This window comes from Pristiophorus japonicus, unplaced genomic scaffold, assembly GCF_044704955.1.
Source record: "Pristiophorus japonicus isolate sPriJap1 unplaced genomic scaffold, sPriJap1.hap1 HAP1_SCAFFOLD_928, whole genome shotgun sequence".
NCBI lineage: Eukaryota > Metazoa > Chordata > Chondrichthyes > Pristiophoridae > Pristiophorus > Pristiophorus japonicus.
The window spans coordinates 58062-80194 of NW_027254855.1; the positions used below are offsets into that span (position 1 = coordinate 58062).

Below are 22133 nucleotides of genomic sequence, written 5' to 3' on the forward strand. Positions count from 1 at the left end.
TATGCAGTTGTGAGCCTAGTGAGTCACATGCCAGAGGCTCCCAAAGCAAGCGCTCTACTCGGAACTCCGACACGGCAAACGAGCCAAAGGTGGGCAGAGGAAACGTTACAAGGACCACCCTCAAAGCCTCCCTGATAAAGTGCAACATCCCCACCGACACCTGAGAGTCCCTGGGCCAAAGACCAGTCTGCCCTAAGTGGAGGAAGTGCATCCGGGAGGGCGCTGAGCACCTCGAGTCTCGTCGCCAAGAGCGCGCAGAAAGCAAGCGCAGGCAGCGGAAGGAGCGTGCGGCAAACCAGTCCCACCCTCCCTTTCCTCCAACCACTGTCTGTCCCACCTGTGACAGGGACTGTAATTCCCGTATTGGACTGTTCAGTCACCTGAGAACTCACTTTTAGAGTGGAAGCAAGTCTGCCTCGATTCCGAGGGACTGCCTACGATAATGATGATGGTGTTAATGGCCATATGTGGATTTTTACAACAGGGTGACTATGATATTTGGTGCAAAGTCTCTTAATGACGGCTTGCCGTAGTGAGCAAAGGCTCCATGGGTAAGCGACTGAGATAGGTTCGGAAGGCCGAGCCCATTCGGCACATCTGTCCCTTGAAACACACGTTCCTTCCCCACCCGTCTGTTTGTTGACTGGTCCCTGGGTTTTGCCCCCCTCCACCCCACTGTCTCAGCCAGGCGGCAGTTCCCGGTGTGCATCACTCAGACCTGGTTCCGGACATCAGTCCTGAAACGGGAAGTGCATCCAGGGTTCCCGCTCCTGGCCGCTGCTCAGTAACCGCTCCTGCAGTGTGTACGGGTTGAGGTTGGGTGCGCACATGTGTGCATGTGTGTGTGCGCGAGTTTGGGTATAGACACGCATGTTTGTGTGTGCACAGATCATAAACATAAGAAATAGGAGCAGGAGTCGGCCATTCGGCCCCTCGAGCCTGCTCCGCCATTCAATAAGATCATGGCTGATCTGATCATGGACTCAGCTCCACTTCCCTGCCCTCTCCCCATAACCCTTCACTCCCTTATCTGTGTACATGGGCGGGCGTGTCTGTGTGTGTGTGTGTGTGTGTGTTAATTTCTCTTTCTATCTCCCTCTCACTCTTGTCTGTCATACTTTCACTGTCTCTCTCTCTCTCTCTCTTTTTCTGTGTCTCCTCTCTCTGTTTATCTGCATGTCTCCCTGTTGTGTGTTTCTCTCAAATGCACGCTTCTCGTGTCCCGCCTGTATCGTGCTCGGTCTCTCCCTCAGAATAGTTATCTGTCTCGGGTCAGGATCGAATCAGGCTCCGCTGTGATGCCCACCACAGTCGCTGTGCCAGTCGCACTCCCCCCGCCGCCCCCACCCCCAACCCCACCCTTCCCCTCCAGCCCCACCAGCTCTGTAATCTCCTCCAGCCCCTACAACCCTCCGAGATCTCTGCGCTCCTCCAAATCTGGCCTCTTGCACATCCCCCCCATTTCCACCACCGCCGGCCGTTCTTTCTGTTGCCTGGGCCCCAAGCTCTGGAACTCCCTCCCTAAACCTCGCTACCTCTCTTTCCTCCTCAAGACGCTCCTTAAAACCGACCTCTTTGACCAAGCTTTTGGTCACCTGTTCTAATATCTGCTTAATGCGGCTCATTGTCAAATTTTTTCTGATTACGCTTCTGTGAAGCAACTTGGGATGTTTTACTATGTTAAAGGTGCTAAAATTGTCAGACTGCTTGCCCAACATCCAGTACTGCATGAGCAGAAATTTTCTCCAATTAAGTATTAGGAAAATCGAAGCCATTGCCTTTGGTCCCCGCCACAAACACCGTTCCCTAACCACTGACTCCATCCCTCTCCCTAGCATCTGTCTGAGGCTGAACCAGACTGTTCGCAACCTCGGGGTCATATTTGATCCTGAAATGAGCTTCCGGCCACATTTCCGTGACATAACTAAGACCATCTATTTCCACCTCCCTAACATCGCCCGTCTCTGCCCCTGCCTCAGCTCATCCGCTGCCGAAACCCTCATCTATACCTTTGTTACCTCCAGACTTGACTATTCCAACGCACTCCTGGCCGACCTCCCACATTCTATCCTACGTAAACTAGAGGGGATCCAAAACTCGGCTGCCCCGTGTCCTAACTCGCACCGAGTCCCGCTCACCCATCACCCCCTGTGCTCGCTGCCCCGTGTCCTAACTCGCACCGAGTCCCGCTCACCCATCACCCCCTGTGCTCGCTGCCCCGTGTCCTAACTCGCACCGGGTCCCGCTTACCCATTACCACTTGTGCTCACTGCCCCATATCCTAACTCGCACCGAGTCCCTCTCATCCATCACCCCCTGTGCTCGCTGCCCCGTGTCCTAACTCGTACCGAGTCCCGCTCACCCATCACCCCTTGTGCTCGCTGCCCCTTGTCCTAACTCGCACCGAGTCCCGCTCACCCATCACCCCCTGTGCTCGCTGCCCCGTGTCCTAACTCGCACCGAGTCCCGCTCACCCATCACCCCCTGTGCTTGCTGACCTACATTGGCTCCCGGTTAAGCAATGCCTCGTTTTCAAAATTCTCATCCTTATTTACAAATCACTCCATAGCCTCGCCCTCCTCCCTATCTTTATTCCCCCACCCCCCACCCCCATCCTGCCCCGGGATATCTGCGCTCCTCTAATTCTGCCCTCCTGAGCATCCCTGATTATAATCACTCAACCATCGGCAGCCATGCCTTCTGTTGCCTGGGCGCCAAGCTCTGGATAGATTTTTAACCAATAAGGGAATTAAGGGTTATGGGGAGCGGGCGGGTAAGTGGAGCTGAGTCCAGGGCCAGATCAGCCATGATCTTGTTGAATGGCGGAGCAGGCTTGAGGGGTTAGATGGCCTACTCCTGTTCCTAATTCTTATGTTCTCCCTAAACCTCTCCGCCTCACTACCTCTCTTTCCTCCTCAAGACGCTCCTTAAAACCTACGTCTTTGACCAAGCTTTTGGTCACCTGTTCTAATATCTGCTTAATGCGGCTCATTGTCAAATTTTTTCTGATTACGCTTCTGTGAAGCAACTTGGGATGTTTTACTATGTTAAAGGTGCTAAAATTGTCAGACTGCTTGCCCAACATCCAGTACTGCATGAGCAGAAATTTTCTCCAATTAAGTATTAGGAAAATCGAAGCCATTGCCTTTGGTCCCCGCCACAAACACCGTTCCCTAACCACTGACTCCATCCCTCTCCCTAGCATCTGTCTGAGGCTGAACCAGACTGTTCGCAACCTCGGGGTCATATTTGATCCTGAAATGAGCTTCCGGCCACATTTCCGTGACATAACTAAGACCATCTATTTCCACCTCCGTAACATCGCCCGTCTCTGCCCCTGCCTCAGCTCATCCGCTGCTGAAACCCTCATTCATGCCTTTGTTACCTCTAGACTTGACTATTCCAACGCACACCTGGCCGGCCTCCCACATTCTACCCGACGTAAACTAAAGGCAATCCAAAACTCGGCTGCCCCGTGTCCTAACTCGCACCGAGTCCCGCTCACCCATCACCCTCTGTGCTCACTGACCCGTGTCCTAACTCGCACCGAGTCCCGCTCACCCATCACCCCCTGTGCTCGCTGCCCCGTGTCCTAACTCGCACCGAGTCCCGCTCACCCATCACCCCCTGTGCTCGCTGACCCCGTGTCCTAACTCACACCAAGTCCCGCTCACCCATCACCCCCTGTGCTCGCTGCCCCGTGTCCTAACTCGTACCGAGTCTCGCTCACCCATCACCCCCTGTGCTCGCTGACCCGTGTCCTAACTCGCACCGTGTCCTGCTCACCCATCACCCCCTGTGCTCGCTGACCTACATTGGCTCCCGGTTAAGCAACGCCTCGATTTCAAAATTCTCATCCTTGTTTACAAATCCCTCCATGGCCCTCGCCCCCTCCCTATCTCTGCAATCTCCTCCAGCCCCACAACCCCCCGAGATATCTGCGCTCCTCTAATTCTACCCTCTTGAGCATCCCTGATTATAATTGTTCAACCATTGGCGGCCGTGCCTTCTGTTGCCTGGGCCCCAAGCTCTGGAACTCCCTCCCTAAACCTCTCCGCCTCTCTCTCCTTTAAAACGCTCGTTAAAATTTACCTCTTTGATCAAGCTTTTGGTCACCTGCGCTAATTTCTTCTTGTGTGGCTCGGTGTCAAATTTATTCGTTTTGTCTTAAAATGCTCCTGTGAAGCTCCTTGGGACGTTTTATTACATTAAAGGCGCTATATAGAGCTGTTATATAAATGCAAGTGTTAAGAACACCACCGCAGGTAGGGGCTATAAACAGAGCTGGAGCGTCGGGCCCTGGAACCCTGTGGGCGGAGGTGCGGCGAATGAGGGTAGGGAGTCCAGAAGAGGCGAGGGCCCAGGAGCAGCACGGGCCCAGCCCACACTGTGCGATGTGTGCGCGCACTGGGTCCGTGCAGCAGAGCTGGTCTCCAGTCGTCCTGGTTAACCCTTGCCACTGGACCAAGACCTCGCTCTGTCAAGCCCCGTGTGGTGGCTGGTGTGCAATGGCCACCCCACATTAAAAAAATCCACCCACAGGCATCTTCCATCCCCTCAATTGGAGTTCAGGAATGGAACATTGGGTCCTTCATAAGAACATAAGAAATAGGAGCAGGAGTAGGCCATTCGGCCCCTCGAGCCTGCTCTGCCATTCAATAAGATCATGGCTGATCTGATCATGGACTCAGCTCCACGTCCCTGCCCGCTCCCCATAACCCCTTATCCCCTTATCGGTTAAGAAACTGTCTACTTTTGTCATAAACTTATTCAATTTGCAGGCTTCCACAGCTCTCTACAGCACCCCACTAGTAACTGGTTGCCAACCAGAGAATGAACCATTTATTCCTTCATTGAAACGTCTGTGAACTCTTGTGGAAGCAAGTCATCCTCGTTCGAGGGACTGCCTATGAATGAAATGCAAGTTCTGGTCGAGGTGGTGGAGGGGCGGGGGCTCGGTGCCGGTGTGGCCATACAGGAGAGACCAACACCCGACCCCCCCCGCCCGCCCCCCCGCAGGGACAGGACCTGGGCCCATCCACCACACCACCTCCCGGGGCGGGGGGAGGGTGTGACTGGGACTCTGGTCACAGGACAACAATGGACCCAAACTGTTTTGTTTTGTTTTGTAACTGGCCCTCCCTGCCCCCCTCTGTGGGGAGTGGAATGCGTGAACCGTCCGGCGGGCGGGAGGGGATGGGAAATGACTTGCCCTTTTTGCGGCGTCAAGTGTTGTCACCACTTCAACCCGCAGGAGTTCGGAACCAGGTGGCATTTTACAACGAAAAGAGAAGGCTGGTGGGGGGGGTGGGGGGGGCGGTGACAGACGTCTTTTCAGATTATGAAAGAGTTCGATAGCGTCATCATAGAGAACGTATTTTCACCTGTGTGGGGGAAAAGTCCCCAGGCGCTTCACAGGAGTATTATGAGACAAAGAATTTAACACCGAGCTGCATATGGAAAAATTAGGGCAGGCGACCAAAAGCTGGGTCAAAGGTTGGTTTTGAGGAACACCCTGAAGGAGGGGAGAGAGGTAGAGAGGTTTAGGGAGGGAGTTCCAGAGCTTGGGGCCCAGGCAACAGAAGGCACGGCCACCGATGGTGGAGCGATTATAATCAGGGATGGTCAGGAGGGCAGAATTAGAGGAGCGCAGACATGTCGGGGGGGTTGTGGGGCTGGAGGAGATTTTAAATTCTGTACTCCTTCAGAACTAGGGGCCGGAAACAATGTTCCCGTTCATTTATATGTTGGGTGCGCTGCAATAACTCTTACAGCTGGTGAGTGGCCCACACAGGACCTCGCGATTACACCCACGCAGCTTAGGGGCGGCGTTGGCCATCAATATAAGATAGGCACCAAGAAACCCAGTGGGGAATTCAGGAGAAACCTCATTACCCAGAGAGCGGTGAGAATGTGGAACTCGCTGCCACAGGGAGGGGTTGAGGCAAATAGTATCGATGCATTTAAGGGGAGGCTGGATAAACACATGAGGGGGAAAGGAATAGAAGGATGTGCTGTGGGGGCGAGATGAAAAGGGGTGGGAGGGGGCTGATGTGGAGCATAAACCCCGGCACGGAGCGGTGGGGCCCAATGGCAGGTCTCTGCTGTACATTCTATGTAATTCTTTATGTCGGAGGGGCAGTGCTGAGGGAGCGCCGCACTGTCGGAGGGGCAGTGCTGAGGGAGCGCCGCATTGTCGGAGGGGCAGTGCCGAGGGAGTGCCGCACTGTCGGAGGGGCAGTGCTGAGGGAGTGCCGCACTGTCGGAGGGGCAGTGCTGAGGGAGCACCGCACTGTCGGAGGGGCAGTGCTGAGGGAGCACCGCACTGTCGGAGGTGCCGTCTTTCGGATGAGACGTTAAACCGAGGCCGCATCTGCTCTCTCAGGGGGATGTTAAAGATCCCGCGGCCACTATTGGAAGAAGAGCAGGGGAGTTCTCCCCGGTGTCCTGGGGCCAATATTTATCCCTCAACCAACATCACTAAAAAAAAACATGATCTGGGTCATTATCACATTACTGATTGTGGGAGCTTGCTGTGCGCAAATCGGCTGTAGTGTTTCCCAACATTACAACAGTGACTACACTCCAAAAAGTACTTCATCGGCTGTGAAGCACTTTGGGAAGTCCTGCCAAACTTGTGTGTCCACTATCTGCTTCTGTACCACAGCCGGGATAAGTTGGGACAGTGTCGAAGGAGAGGGAGCTTTACTCTGTATCAAACCCCATGCTGTACCTGCCCTGGGAGTGTTTGATGGGACAGTGTAGAGGGAACTTTACTCTGTATCTAACCCCGTGCTGTACCTGCCCTGGGAGTGTTTGATGGGACAGTGTAGAGGGAGCTTTACTCTGTATCTAACCCCGTGCTGTACCTGCCCTGGGAGTGTTTGATGGGACAGTGTCGAGGGAGCTTTACTCTGTATCTAACCCCGTGCTGTACCTGCCCTGGGAGTGTTTGATGGGACAGTGTAGAGGGAGCTTTACTCTGTATCTAACCCCGTGCTGTATCTGCCCTGGGAGTGTTTGATGGGACAGTGTAGAGGGAGCTTTACTCTGTATCTAACCCCATGCTGTACCTGCACTGGGAGTGTTTGATGGGACAGTGTAGAGGGAGCTTTACTCTGTATCTAACCCGTGCTGTACCTGCCCTGGGAGTGTTTGATGGGACAGTGTAGAGGGAGCTTTACTCTGTATCTAACCCCGTGCTGTACCTGTCCTGGGAGTGTTTGATGGGACAGTGTAGAGGGAGCTTTACTCTGTATCTAACCCCGTGCTGTACCTGCCCTGGGAGTGTTTGACAGGACAGTGTAGAGGGAGCTTTACCCTGTACCTATCCCATGCTGCCCTCTCGGGTGGATTTAAAGATCGCATGCCACTTTTGGAAGAAAAACAGACGAGTTATCCCGGTGTCTTGACAGGGCTATGAGCAGTGCTGGGGGGGGCACAGGCTTTAATGGGCTGAATAGTCTCCTTCTGTGCTGCAAAACTCTCTGATCCGTTTAATTCCTGTTGGTTTTCTGTCGGCCTCTCGCTCTCCCTTGCTCGTTCTTCCGAGGGCGATTTAATTGTTTCATGGGATTTCTCCAGGATATCCCAGTGTTTGGAAAGGCTTTGTGTACAGTTGGGCCAGTGCCCAGTGTGTGTGTGTGTGTGTGGGGGATGATGTAAGGGTTGCATCTTTAGCTGTGAACTGGCTGATGTCATCATGCTGTGGAAAGGCTCAATTGAGAGAGGGGGGAGAGGTAGTAGTATGTTGGAACATTCCGGAAAGGCCTGTTGTGGAGTTCGAAGCTCCCGACTCTTTAAAAGAAAGACTTGCATTTATATAGCGCCTTTCACGACCACTGGACGTCCCAAAGCGCTTTACAGCCAATTAAGTACTTTTGGAGTGCAGTCACTGTTGTAATGTGGGAAACGCGGCAGCCAATTTGCGCACAGCAAGCTCCCACACACAGCAATGTGATAATGGCCCAGATAATCTGGTTTCTTTTTATCAGTGATGTTGATTGAGGGATAAATATTGGCCCCAGGACACCGGGGAGAACTCCCCTGCTCTTCTTCCAAATAGTGGCCGTGGGATCTTTTACGTTCACCTGAGAGAGCAGAAGGGGCCTCGGTTTAACGTCTCATCCTGAAAGACGGCCCCGCCGACAGTGCGCCGTTCCTTCAGTACTGCCCCTCCGATAGTGCAGCGCTCCCTCAGTACTGCCCGTCCGACAGTGCGGCGCTCCCTCAGCACTGCCCCTCCGACAGTGCGGCGCTCCCTCAGCACTGCCCCTCCGACAGTGCGGCGCTCCCTCAGCAATGCCCCTCCGACAGTGCAGCACTCCCTCAGCACTGCCCCTCCGACAGTGCGGCGCTCCCTCAGCACTGCCCCTCCGACAGTGCGGCGCTCCCTCAGCACTGCCCCTCCGACAGTGCGGCGCTCCCTCAGCACTGCCCCTCCGACAGTGCGGCGCTCCCTCAGCACTGCACTGGGAGTGTCAGCCTGGATTTTTGTGCTGAAGTCTCTGGAGTGGGACTCGAACTCACAACCTGCTGACTCTGAGGCGAGAGAGTGCTGCCCACTGAGCCACAGCTGACACTTTCGATAGAGCTGGCGAAGGGTGGGTGCGTTGACGAGATAATTACAAATGAGGAAGGCCTATGGTCTCCCATCACAATCTCTCGCGCCCCCCCCCTCCCAACTACCCCCCACTCCTTTCCGACAGGGTGCAAGACTTTGAATTTATATAGCCCCCTTCACATCCCAAAACGTCTCACAGCCAATGCGTTGCCATCGATGTCAACTGTTATTGTAACCCAAAAAAAGCTGACCTAAGTTGTACACCTTGAGAAACATAGAAACATAGAAAATAGGTGCAGGAGCAGGCCATTCAGCCCTTCTAGCCTGCACCGCCATTCAATGAGTTCATGGCTGAACATGAAACTTCAGTACCCCCTTCCTGCTTTCTCGCCATACCCCTTGATCCCCCGAGTAGTAAGGACTTCATCTAACTCCCTTTTGAATATATTTAATGAATTGGTCTCAACTACTTTCTGTGGTCGAGAATTCCACAGGTTCACCACTCTCTGGGTGAAGAAGTTTCTCCTCATCTCGGTCCTAAATGGCTTACCCCTTATCCTTAGACTGTGAGAACATTGACCACAGGGGGCGAACTTGTGGGAGACACTCCTAACCTGGACTTTCAGGTATAAAAGGGGAAGCTCCACCCACCTTCACTCTCTTGAGATCCTGGTAATAAAGGTGACTAGTCACAGAGTGACCTTCTCTCAGAGGGGCCTCGTGTGCATTTATACTGTGTAGTAAGGACACATCATTGGCGACGAGAAACTGGGATTTAAACCATGCGAGCATGGCCACTAGCAGCACAGACGAGAGGTACTGTGTTGGTGATGACTGGGACGACTTTATTGAGAGACTACAGCAAAGTTTTGTCGCTAAGGAATGGTTGGGACAGGATTCGGCCGACAAACGCAGGGCTCATCTCCTGACGGTTTGTGGATCCAGGACGTACTCCCTGATGAAGGACTTTCTAGCGCCAGAGAAACCGGCGGACAAGACGTTCGAAGAGCTCAGTAAGTTGATCGGGGAACATCTTAAACCGGCGAGCAGCATGCACATGGCGAGACACCGGTTTTACACACACCGGCGGCGAGAAGGGCAAAGCGTTCCAGACTTCGAGGCAGATCTCCGGCGACTGGCGAACCTATGTAAGTTCCCAGATACATGCAGAGCGAGACTTTTTTATTGAGGGCATCGGGCATGCTGGGGATTTCAGGAAACTGATTGAGACCAAAGACTTGACCCTGGAAGCGGCAGCTCTGATAGTCCAGACAATTATCTCAGGGGAGGAAGAGACCAGAATGATTTATGGCAAAAATCTTGGCTCAAATGCGGCAAACGACCAGGGAGTCAACATTGTTAACGCGGCACACAGTTCTCCAGGTAGACAAGGGCAATCGGACATGCCCCAGCATGCAGTCGAACCCAAAGGGGGAATTCAACAGAGACAATGGCTAGCTGAACGGTGATTCATGCCATTGCAATGGACAATGCGGCCAGTAATGGGGACATCAACACCTGTTAATGATGCGCTTCAGGACAGTTACAGAGACAGTCAGAGACGATTGACTGGTAATGGACCTTTTGTTTCCAACAATGGGACCTCCAGCTCATGCTGGAGGTGCGGAGTCAAACACCCAGCCAGAGCTTGCAGGTATCAGCAATATACCTGCAGAAACTGCAGCGTCAGCGGTCACTTGGCGCGTATGTGCAGGAAACCTGCAGCCAGGTTGATGTACGAGGAGGACGGGCCCGATGTAAGCCCTACGAGGCCAAATGAATACTGGGGGAAATCGCTGGAAGCTAAAGTTCAGTGAGTTCATGTGGAGCACATATACAGTTCATACACCAGGACGCCACCGATATTGATGAAAGTGCTCCTCAATTGCATCCCAGTATTAATGGAGCTAGACACGGGGGCCAGCCAGTCCCTGATGAGTATCAAACAGTTCAAAAGGTTGTGGGTGTCCAAGGCCAGGAGGCCAAAATTATTGCCGATTGACGCACAGCTACGGACATATACAAAGGAGATCATTCCGGTGCTAGGCAGCGCCACGGTAGTCATGACCCACAAAGATTCGGAGAACAGGTTGCCACTCTGGATTGTCCCGGGGGACGGTCCCGCACTACTAGGGAGGAGTTGGCTTGCTGTCACGAACTGGAAATGGGGCGATGTCAATGCAATTTCTTCTGTGGAGCGAGTATCATGCTCACAGATCCTGGACAAATTTGACTCATTATTTCAACACGGCATCGGCACTTTCATGGGGACCAAGGTAGTGATTCACATAAACCCGGACGCCAGGCCAGTACACCACAAGGCCAGAGCAGTGCCTTACGTGATGCAGGAAAAGATAGAATGTGAATTGGACCGTCTGCTGAGGGAAGGCATCATCTCCAGAGAGCACCCAGACCCCATAACGCGATGGAGCTACATTCGTTCCTGGGGCTCCTGAACTATTTTGGTAACTTTCTTCCCAAATTGAGCACGCTGTTAGAGTCGCTACACGTGCTCCTACGCAAAGGTCGCGATTGAGTCTGGGGGGACAGCCAGGAAAGGGCTTTTGATAGAGCACGCAATTTGTTATGCTCCAACAATCTGTTAACGCTATATGACCCATGTAAGAAACTAGTTTTGACGTGCGATGCGTCGTCCTATGGGGTCGGGTGTGTGTTGCAGCATGTGAATGCCAATGGGCAGTTACAGCCGGTAGCTTATGCCTCCAGAAGTCTGTCCCAGGCAGAAAGGGGCTACGGGATGGTAGAAAAGGAAGCGCTAGCATGTGTATATGCAGTTAAAAAAAAATGCACCAGTACCTGTTTGGCAGGAAATTTGAGCTGGAGACAGATCACAAACCCCTAACGTCCCTTTTGGCCAACAACAAGGCCATGAATGCCAATACATCGGCCCGCATATAGAGTTGGGCACTTACGTTAGCCGCCTATGACTACACAATTCGGCACAGACCGGGCACTGAAAACTGCGCCGATGCACTCAGCAGGCTCCCACTAGCCACCACTGAGGGGGCAACTGAGCATGATGCTGAGATGGTCATGGCTGTTGAAGCTTTCGAAAGCGAAGGCTCACCTGTGACAGCCCGTCAGATTAAAGTCTGGACAAATAAAGACCCGCTACTGTCTTTAGTTAAGAAATGTGTCCTGAATGGGGACTGGGCAGCCACGTACGGGGCATGCCCTGAGGAATTTAAACCGTTTCATCGGCGCAAGGATGAACTCTCGATTCAGGCCGATTGCCTACTGTGGGGAAACCAAGTAGTCATGCCCCAGATGGTCAGAGAGGTGTTTATCAGAGAACTTCACAATGAGCACCCGGGCATTGTCATGATGAAGGCAATTGCCAGGTCACACGTTTGGTGGCCAGGGATAGATGCAGGTGCAACACGTGTGCCCAGCTGGGCAATGTGCCCAGGGAAGCCCCCCTTAGCCCCTGGTCCTGGCCCGCCAAGCCTTGGTCACGCATCCATGTGGACTACGCAGGTCCTTTCATGGGGAAAATGTTTTTGATTGTAGTAGACGCCTACTCCAAATGGATCGAGTGTGACATTTTAAATTCAAGCACATCCTCTGCCATGGTAGAAAGTCTACAGGCAATGTTCGCCGCCCACGGTCTACCGGACGTCTTGGTCAGCGACAATGGCCCGTGCTTCACAAGCACTGAATTCCAGGACTTCACGGCAGGCAATGTAATCAACCATGTCAGAATGGCACCGTTCAAGCCGGCCTCAAACGGCCAGGCAGAACGAGCAGTGCAGATAATCAAACAGGGGATGCTCAGAATCCAAGGGGGTTCCCTACAAAGCCGCTTATCACGCCTCCTGTTGGCCAATAGATCCCGACCACACTCACTCACAGGGGTTCCACCCGCAGAGCTGCTAATGAAAAGGACACTCAAAACCAGGTTATCCCTTATACACCCTACTATGAAAGAAATTGTTGAGAGCAGGCGCCAGTCACAATATCACTACCATGACAGGAATGCGAGAGCTCAATGTATTGATTTCAATGACCCTGTTTTTGTCCTTAATTACGCTGCAGGGCCCAAATGGCTTGCAAGCACTGTGATTGCCAAAGAGGGTAATAGGATTCTGGTAGTTAAACTTACAATGGACAAATCTGCCGCAAACACGTGGATCAAACTAAAAGGAGGTTCAGCAACCCCATAGAAGAAGCAGAGGAAGAACACGATGTCGAGTTCACTCCACCACAGGTGACCGAACACCGGAACCAAAGGGAGGAGAGCCCAGTCACTGTGGGCAGTCCGGACAGGCCTGAGGCACCGCAAACAGCAGACACTCAGGCCAGCACCCAACAACCGGAGCCCCAACTCAGGCGCTCTACAAGGGAGCGTAAACTACCAGAGAGACTCAACCTGTGATCCCAATAAGACTGGGGAGGTGGGGGGGAGATGATGTCATGTATTCGACCAGCATTGTAACCCATGTATAAGCTGACCTAAGTTGTACACCTTGAGAACATTGACCACAAGGTGGTGAACTTGTGGGAGACACTCCTAACCTGGACTTTCCGGTATAAAAGGGGAAGCTCCACCCACCTTCACTCTCTTGAGGTCTTGGCAATAAAGGTGACTAGTTACAGAGTGACCTTCTCTCAAGTATGGGCCTCGTGTGCATTTATACTGTGTAGTAAGGACACATCAGTCGACGTGCGGGGCACAGGGCTGCCCAGTTGCGCACCGCAAGAACCCACAAAGAGCCACGAGATGAACGGCCATGCGGCGAAAGGATATGGGGATCGGGCGGGAGAGTGGGGCTGTGGTCTATGATCAGCCATGATCTCATTGAATGGCGGAGCAGGCTCAAGGGGCCGGCCCGCGACTCCTGCTTCCTATTTCTTATGTTAATCTGTTTGTGTTTTGACGTTTGTTGGCTGAGGGAGAACTCTGCTGCTTTTTCTTCCCCCCAATCGCGTCGTGGGATCCTTCACGCCCACCTCTCGGCTTCTGCCGTCCCCTCTCCAGCAGCGCCCCCTCGCCCACCTCCCCTCCGCCCCTTTTGAACCTTCGCCCTCAATGGCCCGGTGTCGTTAAGTTGCCGGTCTCTGCTTCCCCCTCCCCCTCAGTGGCAGTGGTGCAGCCGAGGGCGATGAACGTGGTTTTCTGTCAGGGTGGTAACTTGGTGGGCCGGAGGGGGGGCGCCACCGGTCCTCAGTGCCCACAGGGGGGCTTGGAAGAGGGGAGGGTACAGGAGAAAATGAGCCGGTTTTCCTGCTCCTGATCGCTATCCAGTGAAGCCTTTCTGAGAAGTGCGTGTGTGTGGCTCGTGTGCGCCTCTGTCTGTGCGTGTGAGCAGGCATGTGCGTTGGTGTATGTTTGCGTTTGTGTGCGCGTGTATATGTGCAGGGTGCGTGTGCAGGTATGAGCACATGTGCACGCATGTCTAACCGTGCGTGTGTACTGTGTGTGTGCGTGTGTACTTTGTGTGTGCATGTGTAAATATGCGCGCGTGTGTAAATATGCACGCGTGTGTAAATACGCGTGTGTGTAAATATACGCGGGTGTGTAAATATACGCGTGAGTGTGTGTAAATATGAGCGCGAGTGTGTAAATATGCGCGTGAGTGTGTAAATACGTGTGTGTGTAAATATACGCGTGTGTGGTGTAAATATGCGTGTGTGGTGTAAATATGCGTGTGCGGTGTAAATATGCATGTGTGGTGTAAATATGTGCGTGTGTGTAAATATGTACGTGAGTGTGTAAATATGTGCGTGAGTGTGTAAATATGCGCGTGGTGTAAATATGCGTGTGTGGTGTAAATATGCGTGTGTGGTGTAAATATGCGTGTGTGGTGTAAATATGCATGTGTGTGGTGTAAATATGCGTGTGTGTGTAAATGTGCGCGTGTGTGGTGTAAATGTGCGCGTGTGTGGTGTAAATATGCGCGTGTGTGGTGTAAATATGCATGTGTGTGGTGTAAATATGCGCGTGTGCATGTGTGTGGTGTAAATATGCATGTGTGGTGTAAATATGCGTGCGTGGTGTAAATATGCATGTGTGGTGTAAATATGCGCGTGCGTGGTGTAAATATGCGCGTGCGTGGTGTAAATATGCGCGTGTGTGGTGTAAATATGCGCGCGTGTGGTGTAAATATGCGCGTGTGTGTAAATATGCGCATGTGTGGTGTAAATATGCGTGTGTATGTAAATATGCATGTGTGTAAATATGCGCGTGTGGTGTAAATATGCATGTGTGTGTAAATATGCATGTGTGCGCGTGTGTGGTGTAAATATGCGCGTGTGTGTAAATATGCGTGTGTGCGCGTGTGCGGTGTAAATATGCATGTGTGTGGTGTAAATATGCTTGTGTGTGTAAATGTGCGCGTGTGTGGTGTAAATATGCGTGTGTGGTGTAAATATGCGTGCGTAGTGTAAATATGCGCGTGTGTGGTGTAAATATGCGCGTGTGTGTAAATATGCGCCTGTGTGGTGTAAATATGCATGTGTGTGCAAATATGCGCGTGTGTGTAAATGTGCGCATGTGTGGTGTAAATATCGGCGTGTCTGGTGTAAATATGCATGTGTGTGTAAATATGCGTGTATGTAAATATGCGCGTGAGTGTTTGTGGTGTAAATATGCGCGTGTGTGTAAATGTGCGCGTGTGTGTAAATGTGCGTGTGTTCGCGTGTGTGGTGTAAATATGCCTGTGTGTGTAAATATGCGCATGTGTGGTGTAAATATGCACATCTGTAAATGTGCGCGCGTGTGTGTAAATATGCATGTGTGTGTAAATATGTGCGTGTGTGTAAATGTGCGCATGTGTGGTGTAAATATGCGCGTGTGTGGTGTAAATATGCATGTGTGTGTAAATATGCGCGTGTGTGTAAATATGCGCAAGTGTTTGTGGTGTAAATTTGCGCGTGTGTGTAAGTGTTCGCGTGTGTGGTGTAAGTATGCCTGTGTGTAAATATGCGCATGTGTGGTGTAAATATGCACGTGTGTGTAAATGCGCGCGCGTGTGTGTAAATATGCGCGTGTGTGTAAGTGTTCGCGTGTGTGGTGTAAATATGCCTGTGTGTAAATATGCGCATGTGTGGTGTAAATATGCACGTGTGTGTAAATGTGCGCGCGTGTGTGTAAATATGCGTGTGTGTAAATATGCATATGTGTGTGTGTAAATATGTGCGTGTGTAAATATGCGCATGTGTGTGTAAATATGTGTGTAAATATGCGCGTGTGTGGTGTAAATGTGCGCGCGTGTGTGTAAATATGCGCGTGTGTGTAAGTGTTCGCGTGTGTGGTGTAAATATGCCTGTGTGTAAATATGCGCATGTGTGGTGTAAATATGCACGTGTGTGTAAATGTGCGCGCGTGTGTGTAAATATGCGTGTGTGTAAATATGCATATGTGTGTGTGTAAATATGTGCGTGTGTGTAAATATGCGCATGTGTGTGTAAATATGTGTGTAAATATGCGCGTGTGTGGTGTAAATGTGCGCGTGTGTGTGTAAATATGCGTGTGTGTAAATATGCATGTGCGTGTGTGTAAATATGCGCGTGTGTGTGTAAATATGTGTGTAAATATGCATGTGTGTGTAAATATGCGTGTGTGTGTGTAAATATGCGTGTGTGCGCGGGTGTGTGTAAATATGCGCGTGTGCGTGTAAATATGCGTGCGTGTGTGTAAATGTGCGTGTGCGTGTGTGTAAATGTGCGCGGGGTGTGTAAATATGCGCGCGTGTGTGTAAATATGCGCGTGAGTGTGTGCGTGTGTGTATGTAAATGTCGGGCGAGGCCCAACCCGGGTTTGACCGAAGTCTGACCTTGCACGTGACGAACGCTGGTTGTGGCGAGCGCTGATTAAACTGTGCCCTCCCCACCCCACCGCCCTCCCCGGTGAGGCACTCCCTCCCTTCCTGGGAGAGACCAGCCGTAAAAGGGGCTATACCCCACGGCAGCCCAGTGGCCGTGCTGGGCTAGCGGGGCCCGGGTCCCGTGTGGGCTGGGGAAACCGTTTCCTGGGGAACAAACAGACGAGTCTGCGTGGAGCTCAGCTCCGTGTCAACAGAAGCCTCCGCGGACTGAGCGCAGTGTTTGGACAGGTGGGGTAAGGAGGGGGGCCCTTGTGCAGGGCAGTTAATCTCTCACTGGTGCCCCAGTCAGCTGATTAGGGCCTGTAGAACAGGCTTTGGGCGGAGGCCCAGTTGGTTGGGGGTGGGGGTGCTGGGGGAGGAGTTTTTTTGTTTTGAAACAAGCAGGAAAAGACCTTTGTCATTTGCCAGGGAGCCTCCTTTGATTTCTGATGCTTTACGAGCACCAGCTGTTTGCTTGTGTTAGCTCGGACGTGCGCGTGTGCAGTCATTCTACACTTCAGCCCCAGAGGTTAAGGTTCACCCTCTCCTCCTCCCCGCTCCCTGCCCTCAGGCCCATCGGTTTTCTCCCCCCAACTCTCCGCCTCTCGCTTGGATAGGGCTGCCCCATCGATACCGTGCCTAATTCGCGCCTGAGACTATTTGGCTGCAGGCGGCTTCACACCCTCTTCCTGTCCTCAAGCACCCCGCCCCCCACCCCCCCATCCTGGGGGCGCTGCAGTCAATTGTACCAACTCTGAGCACAGACTTTAAATCTAGGGCTTTCTGAACATCACAGCATCGCAAGGCGCTTCACAGGAGTGTTATACGATATAAATTTGACACCGAGCCACTTAAGCAGAAATTAGCGCAGGTGACTAAAGGTCACAGAGGTTGGTTTTAAGGAGCGTCTTGAAGGAGGAAAGAGAGGCGGCGAGGTTTAGGGAGGGAGTTCCAGAGTTTGGGGCCCAGGCAACAGAAGGCACGGCCACCGATGGCGGAGTGATTATAATCAGGGATGCTCAGGAAGGCAGAATTAGAGGAGCGCAGAGATCCTGGGGCGGGATAGGGTGGGGGGGGGGGGGGGATAGAAATAGGGAGGGGGCGAGGCTATGGAGGGATTTGAAAATAAGGATGAGAATTTTGAAATCGAGGCGTTGCTTAACCAGGGGTCAATGTAGGTCAGCGAGCACAGGGGGTGATGGGTGAGCGGGACTTGGTGCGAGTTAGGACACGGGACAGCGAGCACAGGGGGTGATGGGTGAGCAGGACTTGGTGAGAGTTAGGACATAGGGCAACGAGCACAGGGGGTGATGGGTGAGCGGGACTCGGTGCAAGTTAGGACACGGGGCAACGAGCACAGGGGGTGATGGGTGAGCGGGACTCGGTGCGAGTTAGGACACGGGACAGCGAGCACAGGGGGTGATGGGTGAGTGGGACTCGGTGAGAGTTAGGACACGGGACAGCGAGCACAGGGGGTGATGGGTGAGCGGGACTTGGTGCAAGTTAGGATACGGGGTCAGTGAGCACAGGGGGTGATGGGTGAGCGGGACTCGGTGCGAGTTAGGACACGGGGACAGCGAGCACGGGGTGATGGGTGAGTGGGACTCGGTGCGAGTTAGGACACGGGGACAGCGAGCACAGCGGGTGATGGGTGAGCGGGACTCGGTGCGAGTTAGGACACGGGGCAGCGAGCACAGGGGGTGATGGGTGAGTGGGACTCGGTGAGAGTTAGGACACAGGGCAACGAGCACAGGGGGTGATGGGTGAGCGGGACTCGGTGCGAGTTAGGACACGGGGACAGCGAGCACGGGGTGATGGGTGAGCGGGACTCGGTGTGAGTTAGGACACGGGACAGCGAGCACAGGGGGTGATGGGTGAGTGGGACTCGGTGCGAGTTAGGACACGGGGCAGCGAGCACAGGGGGTGATGGTTGAGCGGGACTCGGTGCGAGTTAGGACACGGGGCAACGAGCACAGGGGGTGATGGGTGAGCGGGACTCGGTGCGAGTTAGGACACGGGGCAGCGAGCACAGGGGGTGATGGTTGAGCGGGACTCGGTGCGAGTTAGGACACGGGGCAACGAGCACAGGGGGTGATGGGTGAGCGGGACTCGGTGCGAGTTTGGACACGTCTCAAGGTGCTTCAGAGGAGCGTTATAAAACAAAATTTGACACCGAGCTAAGCAAGGAGATATTTGCGGAGGTGACCAAAGGCTTGGTCAAAGAGGTAGGTTTTAAGGGGCGTCTTGAAAGAGCGGCAGAGAGGTATAGGGAGGGAGTTCCAGAGCTTGGGGCTCAGGCAACAGAAGGCACGGCCACTAATGGTGGAGCGATGGAAATTGGGGATGCGCAAGAGGGCAGAATTGGAGGAACGCAGAGATCACGGAGGGTCGTGGGACTGGAGGAGATTACAGAGAGGGAGGGGCGAGGCCGTGGAAGGATTAGAGAACAAGGATGAGAATTTTAAAATCGAGCCGTTGCTTCACCGGGTGCCAATGTAAGTGGTTTGGGAGTAATATTATAAATGAAAGAAGAAACTTGCATTTATATAGCGCCTTTCACAACCACCGCACGTCCCTACGCTATTTACAGCCAATGAAGTACTTTTGAAGTGTAGTCACTGTTGTAATGTGGGAAACGCAGCAGCCAATTTGCACACAGCAAGCTCCCACAAACAGCAGTGTGATAATGACCAGATAATCTGTTTTAGTGATGTTGATTGAGGGATAAATATTGGCCCCAGGACACCGGGGAGAACTCCCCTGCTCTTCTTCGGATTAGTGCCCGCGGGATATTTTATGTCCACCAGAGAGAGCAGACGGGGCACTTGGAAGAAGGCACCTCCGACAGTGCAGCACACTCTCAGTACTGGTACTGGGAGTGTTGGCCTGGATTACGTATCTGGAGTGGGAATTTGGCTACAAGGTCAGGGAGTGGGCATGAAGTTGGGATGAATGATCAAAGCATAATGAGAGGAGGGAAATTATAATTCAAAGGGTCATTAGAATATTGAACATGTTAACCAAAAGTAATCCTTGAAGCTGCATTGAGTCGTGAGTCTGAAAGGTATTTCGACTAACACCAGGAGACTATCGAAGGACACAGCGAATCAGGACGAGTGGAGAGAGTTGTGAGGAACTCGCAGTGTTATAGCCTCATTCTCTGTCCAAATTCCTACAATCCTTTATTAAAGTCACTGTTTATTCAGCAGGGTAAGGGTCACTCACTGTAACTGTACAGAGTCACTGTTTATTCAGCAGGGTAAGGGTCACTCACTAACTGTACAGAGTCACTGTTTATTCAGCAGGGTAAGGGTCACTCACTGTAACTGTACAGAGTCACTGTTTATTCAGCAGGGTAAGGGTCACTCATTAACTGTACAGAGTCACTGTTTATTCAGCAGGGTAAGGGTCACTCACTGTAACTGTACAGAGTCACTGTTTATTCAGCAGGGTAAAGGTCACTCACTGTAACTGTACAGAGTCACTGTTTATTTAGCAGGGTAAGGGTCACTCACTAACTGTACAGAGTCACTGTTTATTCAGCAGGGTAAGGGTCACTCACTAACTGTACAGAGTCACTGTTTATTCAGCAGGGTAAGGGTCACTCACTGTAACTGTACAGAGTCACTGTTTATTCAGCAGGGTAAGGGTCACTCATTAACTGTACAGAGTCACTGTTTATTCAGCAGGGTAAGGGTCACTCACTGTAACTGTACAGAGTCACTGTTTATTCAGCAGGGTAAAGGTCACTCACTGTAACTGTACAGAGTCACTGTTTATTTAGCAGGGTAAGGGTCACTCACTAACTGTACAGAGTCACTGTTTATTCAGCAGGGTAAGGGTCACTCACTAACTGTACAGAGTCACTGTTTATTCAGCAGGGTAAGGGTCACTCACTGTAACTGTACAGAGTCACTGTTTATTCAGCAGGGTAAGGGTCGCTCATTGTAACTGTACAGGGTCACTGTTTATTCAGCAGGGTAAGGGTCACTCACTGTAACTGTACAGAGTCACTGTTTATTCAGCAGGGTAAGGGTCACTCACTAACTGTACAGAGTCACTGTTTATTCAGCAGGGTAAGGGTCACTCACTAACTGTACAGAGTCACTGTTTATTCAGCAGGGTAAGGGTCACTCACTGTAACTGTACAGAGTCACTGTTTATTCAGCAGGGTAAGGGTCACTCACTGTAACTGTACAGAGTCACTGTTTATTCAGCAGGGTAAAGGTCACTCACTGTAACTGTACAGAGTCACTGTTTATTTAGCAGGGTAAGGGTCACTCACTAACTGTACAGAGTCACTGTTTATTCAGCAGGGTAAGGGTCACTCACTAACTGTACAGAGTCACTGTTTATTCAGCAGGGTAAGGGTCACTCACTGTAACTGTACAGAGTCACTGTTTATTCAGCAGGGTAAGGGTCGCTCATTGTAACTGTACAGGGTCACTGTTTATTCAGCAGGGTAAGGGTCACTCACTGTAACTGTACAGAGTCACTGTTTATTCAGCAGGGTAAGGGTCACTCACTAACTGTACAGAGTCACTGTTTATTCAGCAGGGTAAGGGTCACTCACTAACTGTACAGAGTCACTGTTTATTCAGCAGGGTAAGGGTCACTCACTAACTACAGGGTCACTGTTTATTCAGCAGGGTAAGGGTCACTCACTAACTGTACAGAGTCACTGTTTATTCAGCAGGGTAAGGGTCACTCACTAACTGTACAGAGTCACTGTTTACTCAGCAGGGTAAGGGTCACTCACTAACTGTACAGAGTCACTGTTTATTCAGCAGGGTAAGGGTCACTCACTGTAACTGTACAGAGTCACTGTTTATTCAGGGTAAGGGTCACTCACTGTAACTGTACAGAGTAGATCATCTCGGCCTTTTGGCTAAGATCATGCGTAACTGACCTGACAGGGGAGTAGCCACCATGACCTCCGGGTGGTTCTCCCTGGATCAGGAAGGTATATGCTTGCTTTTTTGGAAATAGGAGGTGTGTGGGGGACCTGACCCATCCACCTCCATGGCACGAACCTGGTATTGCAGTACTTCCAGGAACGGTGCAGTGGCTCTAGGCCTTTTGGCTAAGAGCATTGGCGCAGAGTGATCCTTGGCGTGTGCAAGGTGACCTCTGGCGTTTGTGATTTGACAAAGAATTGGAACGATTGGCTACGAATTTAAAAAAAAACTGTACAGAATAGATCATGGCCTTTTGGCTAAGATCATGCGTGGCTGGCCTGACAGGGGAGTGGCCACCGTGGCCCCGGGGTGGTTCTCCCTGGATCGGGAAGGTATATGCTTGCTTTTTTGGAAATAGGAGGTGTGTGGGGTGGCTTGACCCATCCACCTCCATGGCACAAACCTGGTATTGCAGTACTTCCAGGAACGGTGCAGTGGCTCTAGGCCTTTTGGCTAAGAGCATTGGCGCAGAGTGATCCTTGAATGGGCCCAAGGTGACCTCTGGCGTTTGTGATTTGACAAAGAATTGGAAAGATTGGCTACGAATTTCCAAAAAAAAAAACTGTACAGTCACTGTTTATTCAGCAGAGTAAGGGTCACTCTCTGTGTAAGTGTACAGAATTACTCTTTATTCAGGGTGAGAGTTACTTATTACATGTCACTGTGTTCCCACACAGTAGGCGGGTGAAGGCAGTTTGCAGTGTGTGATTTTCTGCTGTTGATGTATTGATGTGAATACGATCAAAGTGTTGTGTTGTGAACATTGCATAAAAGACGGGGAAGAGT

At 51.9% G+C, this 22133-nt stretch overlaps 1 non-coding gene and 1 pseudogene across 1 annotated transcript; both read left to right on the forward strand.

Moving 5' to 3' along the window:
- The first annotated feature begins 21257 nt into the window (after window positions 1-21257).
- On the forward strand, window positions 21258-21459 carry LOC139257915 (U2 spliceosomal RNA; annotated as a pseudogene).
- Window positions 21460-21587: 128 nt separating this feature from the next.
- Window positions 21588-21787, forward strand: LOC139257916 (U2 spliceosomal RNA). The gene has a single exon (XR_011592360.1). It is a non-coding gene; the product is annotated as a U2 spliceosomal RNA (small nuclear RNA).
- The last annotated feature ends 346 nt before the right edge of the window (window positions 21788-22133 follow it).